Source organism: Erinaceus europaeus, chromosome 4 (genome assembly GCF_950295315.1).
Source record: "Erinaceus europaeus chromosome 4, mEriEur2.1, whole genome shotgun sequence".
In the NCBI taxonomy this organism is placed as follows: Eukaryota; Metazoa; Chordata; class Mammalia; order Eulipotyphla; family Erinaceidae; genus Erinaceus; species Erinaceus europaeus.
Genome location: NC_080165.1, coordinates 97,280,737 through 97,293,169, shown reverse-complemented (window position 1 = coordinate 97,293,169; position 12,433 = coordinate 97,280,737).

Below are 12,433 nucleotides of genomic sequence, written 5' to 3'. Positions count from 1 at the left end.
TGATTTCAAAGACTAGGAGAAATTTCTTTTAGGGCAAGTAAATTCTTGAGTAAATGTTTCTCCCCTCCAGAGTGAATCAATGAAGGGAGAAAAAAAGCACTATGCAATCATATTTTACACATCACTTTGTCCATGGATTAGTTTCTTGATGGCATTTTAATTATTTAAACATATTGAGAAAAGAGCAGAAACTGACAGGTTTTTCTTTTATCTGGTTCATTTCTCCTTGTTCCAGGATACCCATTAAGGTCACTTGGTTGGTTACCTAGGCAATGACTGGCAGACTGGGGCTTTTAGATTGATCGCCAGATTTATGGCAGGAAGATAAGTCATGTGATAAGATTTCAGTTGGTTCAAAGTAAAAGAATAGAAATTGCTGAGCATTGAGAAAGAATCACTGGAACTTTCACCTCCCCCCTCCAACTCCTTAATTTTGAAGATAGAACAAATGAACTTTCTTCAGGAAGGCATGGAGACCTAAATTTATCTTTGGAGGGAGTCTGATGATTCCATGGCCATTCCAGATTTTATGGTTATAAAGAGACACCATATTCTCTCTCTCTCTCTCTCTCTCTCTCTGTGTGTGTGTGTGTGTGTGTGTGTGTCTGTATCCATGATAAAGCAAACTCAGCTGTCTTTCAAGGTAATGTGTGTGTGTGTGTGTGTGTGTGTGTGTGTGTGTGTGTTTGTGTGTGTGTCCATGATAAAGCAAACTCAGCTATCTTTCAAGGTAATGAAAAATGGTGTTTCCCACTTTCATGACAAGGATGGGGATTAATTTATGTGAGACTTCCTGAGTTGTTCTAAGAAGCATCATTCCTGTACCCAGGCTGTATGCTGTTAGAGACTCTCTAGAATAACTGTGTATATGTTCACTAACACCAGTTTAGTAGCTCCCTGCATGGCAAACAAAGCAACTGAAATTCATCAGAACAAAAAGAACTGATCAAATTTGAACTTGATTAATAAAAAATGCCAGACACTTAAAAAAACATGTGCAGATAAAGAAAAGGAGTTAGCTAACTAGCAATGTAGAGAAAGTACTTTCATTCCATATCAGATTTAATCCATGAGAAAGGTAGATTTAGCATAATAGTCTCTAGAATTTTACACCCTTACTATTTACTGAACACTTAATACATGTCTACATTAAGACTTAAAGAAGACAAGTAACTAATCCAACAGAATCCACTTTGGGTGGGCCAGCAGTGGTGCACTCAGTTGAGTGTACATTACAATGTACAAGGACCCTGGGGTTCAAGTCCCCGCTCCCCACAAGTGGTGAAGTGCTGCAGTTGTCTCCCTTTTTCTGTCTCCCCTCCCATCTCAACTTCTCTCTGTCTTATCAAATAAAAAGTAAATTAATAAAAAAGAAAATGGGAAAATAAATGAATTAAAAACAAACAATAAACAAATTTAAAAAAAACTTTAAAAAGTTACCAGCGGAATGCCTTAATTCAGAGCAGAAAAAATAAGTGTTTCACTGAACTGAATGAATTCTGAAGAACCCTGGGCTAATCTAGGCAGACCAACATTTAACATAGGATTGTCTGATCTTTTCACATATCTCTGCCCAGACTTTTCTGGGTGGAACCAGTCACTACAGGTTCCACCTATAACAGGGTGCAGAAATTTCCTACTGTAGGGTTACACAGGCTAATGCATGCGCAGTGCTTCCAGGCATAGGCAACAGTCTCAGCAAATGATAGCACACCGCGTAAAGACAGCCATTGCGTATGATATAACATATAGGTAGCGTCATTCTATATGTATTAATATATACTAACATGCATTAATTATTCTCTATGGATATCACTACATATGCATATATTATATATACAAATACTACTATAATTTCAAGACTTAGGATAAACACTTTTCTTGCATCTCCCAACAAAATAAACCATAGGCTCTAACATGCCACCATCATAGCTCTATTCCTTTCCCTTTAGACTTTGATGCTTTATAAAATGCAGTGACTATTGGGAAGTGGTCATTCACGTAGACTTGAGAAGCAAAAGGATTTCAGATGAGATTGTAAAGGAAGGAGAGGGAGGGAAGATCACAGAGGCAGAGTGTTAGAGCAGGAAAGGCCTTTGGCAGCAAAAAGTTGTACTTCACTATCACTAGACATAATGGGAAACTGAGTCATAGGCAGAGCAAATTAATGAGAAGCTTTCTTCTTAAGATTTGTGCACCACTTCATACCCTGAATGTGCCCATGCCTGTACATATATGTGCACTGCTAGTTGTGTCATAAATTGAGAAATTCACTGGCACTAATGCTATATAACAAGCCATCCCACATTGTGTGATGTGAGATAATAGTCATTCTGCTCAGCTTCCAGGCTTTTGTAGTTTAGAAATTGTGACTGGGAAGAAAAGAAATGGCTGGTCTCTTTTCTGTGACGTTCGTGTTTGTCTTGTTTTTTAATTGCCACCAGGGTTATCACTGGAGCTCAGTTCCTATATGATGAATCTGCTGTTCCCAGTGGCCATTTTTTCCTCTCCCTCCCCCTTTTTTATTTTTTATTTGATAGGACAGAGAGAATTTGAGAGGGGAGAGAAAGAAAGACAGAGACACACCTGCAGTACTTGTTTCATTACTCTTAAGGCCTCCCCCCCTTGCAGGTGGAGAGCAGGAGCTTGGACCTGGGCCCTCGCCCATGGTAACATGTGCACTAACCATGTGTGTTGCCACCCAGCCCCCTTCTTTTCTGTAAAAAGTTAGGGTCTTCTATTAGGGAGATACAAAGAACTAGTGGTAACTAGACAGTTGGGAGCAGGGGTTACCTGAAGATGCTACCTGGCCCCTGGCCTGGGGTGACTCACTCAGAGCACTTGTAAGTGACTACTCCTGTGACTTGGCACTCTCACAGCTCAGTGCCTTCCTTGGTGCTCAGAGGAAGTGTGTCCAAAGTGAACATCTGGTTAAGACTACCTGGCCTTTCCTCATCCATTCTTGAAAGTCACAGGGTCACATTTGCATCATTCTACTGGTCACAAGATGAGCTCAGATTTCAAAGAGAGGAGAATTGGATCCCACTTCCCAGTGCAGAGCACAGCCAGTGTTAAGGACATGCAGAATGAAAGAGATCTTTGCAGCCAACTTGGGCAAACACAATCTGCCCTTAGGGAGGAAAGTGGGGGTGTAGATAGCTTTTCCACTTTTAAAATTGCTCTCTGTTTCCATGCTTGAAGCCCCTGACCTCCCTCCCTAAAGGGAGTTAACTTATAAACTCTAGAAGGAAGCCTCTCATTTAAGTCTAGCTTCTAAGAGGGCAAACCCACTGGTTAGGCTCCCAGAGAGGATTCAGGCGGTTTTTTAGGGTCACAGGGAGCCCACTGGCCTTGGGAAGCCTTGGCTGAGCACATCTGACATGTGGGAATTTGTAGGAGGATAAGGGAGCCTCAGAAAGCAAGGCTGGAATTAGGTAAATGCATTGCTGAGGGCTGAGGACTGAACAGAAACAGCATTGTGTGTGTGTGTGTGTGTGTGTGTGTGTGTGTGTGTGTGTGTGTGTGTGTGTGTGTGCATTGCTGAGACTGGAGATAAGAAGGGAATGAAAACTCTCAAGGTCAAGAGATACAAATACATTGTATTGGGTGAAGAGAGAGCCAAGATGGTTCCCCCCATGACTGTAGATTCATCCTACTTAAACTCAACAAAGAATTGAGGAGAAAAACATGATTTGGGGGAATTTTTAAGCTTTATTCAGGAAAAGCGAGAACACAGGCTATAGTGTATGTGGACAGTGAGAGAGAAAGAGAGAGAGAGAGAGAGAGTGAAAGGAAGAAGCTTACAGCAGTGGGGTAGTGGTGGTGCACCTGGCTGAGAGCACATATTACAATGAGCAAGGACCTGGGTTTGAGACCCTGATCCCTACCTGCAGTGGGAAAGCTTTGCAAGTGGTGAAGCAGGGCTGCAGGTGTCTCTCTGCCTTTCTCCCTCTCTATCTCTCCCTACCCTCTCTATTTCTGGCTGTCTTTATCTAATAAATGAAGATATTTTTTTAATTAAAAAGAGAGAGATGCTTACATGATGAAGCTCTAGAGTAGGCAGAGTGTAAGACCACCCCTATAATGACTTTTATGAACTTCTAAGGCCCTGCCCTCAGTTGCTTTGTATACCACACCCACACATGTTACTACTCCTATTTCTTGTGCAACATTTAATTTCTTTCCCACTGGCATGGGGACCATGTGTGCAACTGTGATGCAGCAAAGTGTCAGTGTTCCAGATGCTCATGGTTTCCCTGCCTGACTCTTTCTGTGTCTGTCCTTGTACTGATGCCATCAACATCAGTTTAGCAAACCCTGAAGAATGCTGATCCTGAAATGAATTCTTCCACATGGACACCTCCTTTAAGAAAGGGAGGACACCAGTTGGCCAGGTGGTGGCGTACCTGGTTAAGTGTACATACTACAGTGTGAAAAGACCCAGATTCAAGCTGCTGGTCCCCACCTGTAGGGGGAGTGGTGAAGCAGGGCTGCAAGTCTCTCTGTCTCTCCCCTTCTCCCCTTCCCCTCTCAATTTCTTTCTGTCTCTAGCAAATAATGAATAAATAAAAATATTTTTTTAAAAAAGGAAATGGAGGACACCAGCAGGAAAATGGGGACCCACTACATGTCAGATACTCCATTGTCACTTTCTTCTTCTTCTAGCGTTTGCCCTTCTTCCGTAGCCAGTCAACAGCGTCAGGTTGAAAGCTGTCAGGAGCTGCTTGTTGCTGGCTTTGAAAGTGACTGGGATCCATGTGGATTCAGTCGGCTAGGAAGGATCGTCAGTTTCCCCAATGAATGGGTACTCACGGGATGCACCACGAGAAGGTCGATCCAATTGTCACTTTAAAGAGATTTCCCTACTGCATTTTTCTCAACACATTCACAGAGTTGGAAATATTAGCAACCTGGTTTTATAGCAGAGTTGATATAGATCTCATAAGAGTCACAATCTGGATAACAAGGTATTTCTTTTTTTAATATTTATTTATTTATTCCCTTTTGTTGCCCTTGTTTTTTATTGTTGTAGTTATTATTGTTATTGATGTTGTCATTGTTGGATAGGACTGAGAGAAATGGAGAGAGGAGGGGAAGACAAAGAGGGGGAGAGAAAGATAGACACCCGCAGACCTGCTTCACCGCTTATGAAGCGACTCCCCTGCAGGTGAGGAGCTGGGGGCTCAAAACTGGGATCCTTATGCCGGTCCTTGTGCTTTGCACCACCTGCACTTAACCCACTGTGCTACCGCTCGACTCCCAACAAGGTATTTCTTAAAACTTTAGTAGAGAACTGCAATTGGGTCATAAAATCAACTTATTTAAAAATCTGTGAAGTTCTATCTTTATAGAAATATTACAGCAAAATGCACATTTTCTCTTTTGAATATATATACCCACTTATTAGTGAATGAGAGAAAACCAGAGCATCACATTGGCACGTGTAATGATGGAGATCAAATTCCATACCTCATGCTTGAGAGTTCAATATTTTATCCACTGGACCACCTCCTGAGCTGCTTACATTAAAATATAAAAGAGCTAAAAGAAAATAAAAAAAACCAACAACAAATGGCCACCTGGAATGGTGGAGCAGTGTAGGCATTGAGCCTACACCAATAACTCTGGGGGCAAGATTGATAGATGATAGATGGATAGATTTGAAAGAAGATACTCTGTTTGAGGTGTGGATGAGTAACAGACCAACATGAGTGAACTTGCTTTAAACCTCAAGTAGCAAACTTTGAAGGGTTTGGAGGAACAGTAGCTGCTGAACATGACACTACTAGCTGCCAAAGAAGACATCATAATATGTTCTGTGGAGTCCTTGTTCATGTACTTGAACTTATGTAGGGCATGCCTCTCAACTTCAGTCATCCAGATCTTTTCCCTCTCATCCTGGGAAAACCATAGTAATCCATTTTTTAAAGACTTTCTTTGTGTTAAATTATTCATTTATTTTGGAGAGAGACAGAGAGAAATTGGGAGGGAAGAGTGAGCGAGCGAGAGAGAGAGAGAGACCTTTTTTTACTGTTTCAATGCTCATGAAACCTTCCTCTACAGGTGGGGTCTGGGGACATGAAGCTGGCTCCTTGAACACTGTGATGTGTGCACTCAACTAGGTGTGTCACCATCTGCCATCCTTACCAATTCATTGTTTTTTTTTTTCCATGTGATAATGATTTTTTAAAATTTTATTTTATTAGTGATTTAATAATGATCTACAAGATTTTGGGATAAGAGGGGTACAATTCCATACAATTTCCACCACCAGAGTTCTGTATTCCATCCCCCTCCATTGGAAGGATCTCTGTTCTTTATCTCTCTGGGTGTATGGACCAATGATCTTTATGGGGTGTAGAAGGTGAGAGATCTGGCTTCTGTAATTGCTTCTCCTCTGATAATGATTTTTTAATTTAAATTTATTTATTTTTTTAAACAGAATGCTGATCAGCTCGGGCTTATGGTGGTGCCAGGAATTGAAGCTGATTTCGAAATCTCAGTCATCAAAATCTTTTGCATAAGTGTTATACTATTTCCCAGCCCATTATTTTTTAATTTATAACACTGATTCACTATATCAGACATCTCCCCTGAGTTCCTGACTTGTATATCTAAACTTCTACTTGACACCTTTACATAGTGTTGAGTAGCAATTAAAATGTAACATGTCCAAAATAAAACTGCTGGGGTTCCCCCTATTCCTACTTTTCCCAATCAAGGGAACTTTTTATTTTACCTTCTATTAAAGACTATTCCTGAAGGTCCTGAGATCATTCTCCAAGAACAAATTTCCAGGAAGAGATCAAACTATGATCTGATTAAGAGCATTATTCAGTATCAAATGATTATAGGAAAGTCAGTAACATTTTAACTTGAGGTAGACCATGGAGATGATGATCTTGTCAGTAATCAAATCAGTACTTTACTGATCTTTCCTTTTTAGCAGGAGTCCAGAGGCACAATGTTTCCTCAGGTACCTCAGTAGAAGTTAAATACTAGTAAGAATTCCTCAGATCTTTACAATCTGGATACAATTAATCCTAGAGACAAGGACATCATTATCATGTGTAGCTTTGCTTCCAGACTTAATAGGTACTTCCCAACCAAATGTAACCTTCTAGATGTAGATCATAATATTTTCGTTGGGGCTGGGGAGATAGCATAAGAACTATGCAAATGATTTTTCATGCCTGAAGCTCTGGGTTCCCAGGTTCAATCCCCAGCACCACTGTCAGCCTGTGTTGAGTAACATTCTGATCTCTCTCTGTATCTTTTTTCCTTATTTCTCTCCTCAAGAGATTAAGGCATATCTGTCTGATTCCTACATCTGTGGTCTGCATCTGTATCCCTCGGTATTGCACCTCTCACCAATGCCTATTTATCTCCAAAAACAGAGACTATGGCCAATGGAACAGTAAAATAAATACTGGATCTAGTTTTCCTGATCCAAGGTAGAAATCTGGTAACAAGTTGCATTAGAGTGAGTTACTAAGTAAACCTGACATTTTCTAAAGTTGTTGGAATTGGAGGATTGTTGAAAAGACTGACAAGTGCCCACTGTAATTTGTGTAACATTTTTACTTCTTCTTAGCTACCTTCTCATTGAGAACAAATAATGTTTTGTGGTACTGAAAGGAATGTTTTTGGAATGGAAAGATCAATTTATTTCCATAATAGAAAATTGACTATGTTATTGATCATTGTGTCCCATCTGCCAAGTCTTCCTAATTATAAATTTGAAAGGTACACCCAGTAGCATAGTAACTGTCAAACAATTATTGTCGGCAAGTTGTTATTATACATCTTGATATAAGTTCCTCTAATGACAGGCTGGTATAGAGAGAGACACGGAATGAAATGTTTCATTTACAAAGTAAAATGTTTTTGTTCAATTTTGCCTCTTAAGAGATGATTAACAAAATAATCCTGTACACAATTCAATTCTCAAGAGACACTGAACCTCTCCATCTGCAAGTGCTGAATCATGCTTATGTTTGATATTGCACATTACAGATTAGTGCTGCTTTAATTAAAAAAAAATTGATTGGTTTATGTAGTTCTTTACTTTTGTTACCCAATCAGGGCTTCTTATAATCTTCAGTACCCTTCACTTTATGAACAATAATTTTCTCACTTAAATGTCAACATCTCCAATAAACTCATGCAAATATTATCTAAACAGATTGTTACAAGATCTCTCTCTTTTTAGCATTTTGCATATTTCATATGCAATAAAGGATTTCAGAGATGGTTCCTTATTTTTATTTTCCTGGAAAACAAGAAATTGGAGAAACTAAAGCTTTAGTCTGCCACAGGCCAAATCTGTGTCAAAACTAGATGGGTTTTTGATGAGCACACACTACGAGATTAATAAACTCTAATTACACTACAGGCCCTTTCTGAAATGGGCACTTGCAATTCCATACCCTAAAAATATTGGCCCAGAATCAACGATGAATTCTGAAGTGATGCTTTTATTGTGGTTTAGAAAACAGAGATATTTCAGAGATGATGAGAGGACATCCATAAGCTTCCATATAGTGATAAAGCATAGTAGAAATATTTTGACAAGAGTATGGAACTAAATTATCTCTGAGAACCTCATTTGCTATGCACTCTAATTTTTTTCACTCTTTTTTTTTTTTTTGCCTCCAGGGTTATTGCTGGGGCTCAGTGCCTGCACCATGAATCCACTGCTCCTGGAGGCCGTTTTCTCCCCATTTTGTTGCCCTTGTTCTTGTAGCCTTGTTGTAATTGATGTAGTTCGTTGTTGGATAGGACAGAGAGAAATGGAGAGAGGAGGGGAAGACAGAGAGGGGGAGAGAAAGATAGACACCTGCAGACCTGCTTCACCGCCTGTGAAGACTCCCCTGCAGGTGGGGAGCCGGGGGCTCTAACTGGGGTCCTTAAACCGGTCCTTGAGCTTTGCGCCACGTGCGCTTAACCCGCTGTGCTATCGTCGACCCCCACACTCTAATTTTTTTTTACACCTAAATGTTATCTTTTTCATACATACTGCTTATGTCTTTTGAAGCTGAAATCTCTAACTCTGGGAAATGTGTATTCAGATCATCTTATTATGGCATCTCCTATTTCTCTAGTCTGTCTTTCAGCTGTGTTACTCAAACATGTCTATGCTCATCCAGTTATTCTCTGTATCTTTGTTTTCTTTCTTACATTGTACCTTCTAATTCTTCTGCACATCATTCTGGGAGAATTCCCAAGTCCCATCTACCAGTTACCATGTATTTCTGGTTTGCTTTTTAGACAATCAGATTTATTTTGAATTCTAGGATTTATTATCCATGATGTAAGTAATGTTGAATTTGCTATATATTTGAAATTTGATGAGACTAGATAACTATGTTTTTAATATTTTATTAAAAAAACCTTTTTGTTTTTCTTCACTTTAAATTTTTTATTATTAGTGCTTTATCTTTGGCTTACAAAACTACAAGTTCTCAGGGGTATAGTTTCATATCACTAAAGTCCTAGGCACCCTCTCTTTGATAACCACCATAATTCTTAGAAAGTCTAAGAGACTGTTTGATTTTAGTTTTTGGCAAGTTTTCTTACTGTATTTACCTATAGTCCACTTATGAGAAAAATAATTTAGTTGTCTTTCACCTCTTTATTTCACTTAGCATAGGAACCTAATGCCTATTAACAAGTGACTGGATAAAAAAGTTATGGGAAATATCTCCCACAGAACACTACTCTGCAACTAAAATGATGAAAACTAATCTTATTTCTTGAGTCTATTCTTGAATCAGTCAGGTAGTTCACTTTGAAAGGGTCCCTACTTTTTCCATGAGTGAAATCCAGATTCCCTACTACTCTGGGGAAAGTTTCAGTGCTGTGGTATCTTTCCATTTCTCCATCTGTCTTACTCCCTTGATCTTTCCCTCTCCTTCCCCTCCCCTCCCCTCCCCTCCCCCTTCCCACTCCCCCTCTCCCCTCTTTCTATCTGAAAAAGTTAGACTGGAGTGGTGAATCCCTGGTTATAAGCCAAATAAATAAAGAAAAACTATCCTCATAATTTTCATATGCAGATATCTTCTATTGGTTCAGAAAAAAAAAAGTACTTTTTTGCCCCCACACCTATGGACATCCAATCTTTGACAAAGAGGCCCAGACTATTAAATGGGGAAAACAGAGTCTCTTCAACAAATGGTGTTGGAAACAATGGGTTGAAACATGCAGAAGAATGAAACTGAACCACTCTATTTCACCAAATACAAAAGTAAATTCCAAGTGGATCAAGGACTTGGATGTTAGACCACAAACTATCAGATACTTAGAGGAAAATATTGGCAGAACTCTTTTCTGCATAAATTTTAAAGACATCTTCAATAAAATGAATCCAATTACAAAGAAGACTAGGGCAAGCATAAACCTATGGGACTACATCAAATTAAAAAGCTTCTACACAGAAAAAGAATCCAATACCCAAACCAAAAGACCCCCTCACAGAATGGAAGAAGATCTTTACATGCCATACATCAGACAAGAGTTTAATAACCAACATACATAAAGAGCTTGCCAGACTCAACAACAAGACAACAAATAACCCCATCCAAAAATGAGGGGAGGACATGGACAGAATATTCACCACAGAAGAGATCCAAAAGGCAGAGAAACACATGAAAAAATGCTCCAAGTCTCTGATTGTGAGAGAAATTCAAATAAAGACAACAATGAGATACCGCTTCACTCCTGTGAGAATGTCATACATCAGAAAAGGGAACAGCAGCAAATGCTGGAGAGGGTGTAGGGTCAAAGGAACCCTCCTACACTGCTGGTGGGAATGTAAATTGGTCCAACCTCTGTGGAGAACAGTCTGGAGAACTCTCAGAAGGCTGGAAATGCACCTACACTATGATCCTGCAATTCCTCTCCTGGGGATGTATCCTAAAGAACCCAACACACCAGAAAGATCTGTGTACACATGTTCTTAGCAGCACAATTTGCACTAGCCAAAACCTGGAAGCAACCCAGGTGTCCAACAACAGAGGAGTGGCTGAGCAAGTTGTGGTATATATATACAATGGAATACTACTCAGCTGTAAAAAATGGTGACCACTGTTTTCAGCCGATCTTGGATGGACCTTGAAAAATTCACATTAAGTGAAATAAGTCAGAAACAGAAGGATGAATATGGGATGATCTCACTCTCATGCAGAAGTTGAAAAACAAGATCAGAAGAGAAAACACAAGTAGAACCTGAACTGCAATTGGCGTATTGCACCAAAGTACAAGTATCTGGGGTGGATGGGGGAAGAATATAGGTCCAAAAAGGATGACAGAGGACCTAGTGGGGGTTATACTGTTTTATGGAAAACTGGGAAATGTTATACATGTACAAACTATTGAACTTACTGTCAAATGCAAAACATTAATTCCCCAATAAAGAAATTTTAAAAAAAAGAAAGAAAATCATTCAAGTTCATGAAAAAGTAACTTATACAGGAAGGCCTGGTAGCAAGGTTGGTAGACCTAAGATCAGCTGGCTTTCTTGAGCATGAACTTAAGAAGACTACTGTCAGCTAGGTGTATTTTTTCCCCATTTACAGCTGACTTCTTGGGTCAGGCACTATGTTTGATGAGTCATTTATCAGGATATGGCCTATTCAGTTAAGGATTAAAGAGAAAGGGGAGGGGAGAATTGATGGGGTTTGCATGAGTGTGATATGCTGAAGGATGAGGTATTCTCTGGGGAAAGCTTGGCCCTTTTTAGCTATACTTTGTGCATGGGCTAAGGGGGTGTATTTCTTCATGGAGATGGAAGGAAATTGGCTGGGCCACCATTTTAGCAAATGATTGAATCACTTCTCTTTCTAAAGAGGACAGAGGCTGGAAGTATTAGCAAAATGGAGAATTGTTTGCTCAAAATCAAGGAACAACAGAAACAGGGAAATTGTATCTTCCTTTTCAAGCAACAGAGCTCCTGGAAGCTAGTATGAGGATGTTGCTGGACCAAAAATGATGGCATTCAAATATGCAGAACTCCAGGAACCCCTCCCATTCAGGACAATTCTTGCTTATAAATGGTATACATAGATGCATATTTTCACTGCCAGTGAATTTAAAACACCACAAAACATATAATGGGAATATAAACTTGTATAACCAATCTAGAAAACAATATGGGGTATAGGCAAGAATTTGAAAACAGAACTGCCATTTGATGCACCTACCCCACTTCTGGGGATGTATTCAAACAATATGAAAGCATCAACTCAGAATATTATATCCATGCTAATGCTTATTTCAGCATTATTTATAGAAGATAAAATATGGTATTGACTGAAGCACCCATCAATACGATGATTGGATAAAGAAGATATGCACACACTCAAATAGTTATTAAAAGGATGGGACTTTGCCATCTGCTATAAAATGAAAGGAACTTCAGTGCATAATACAAAAC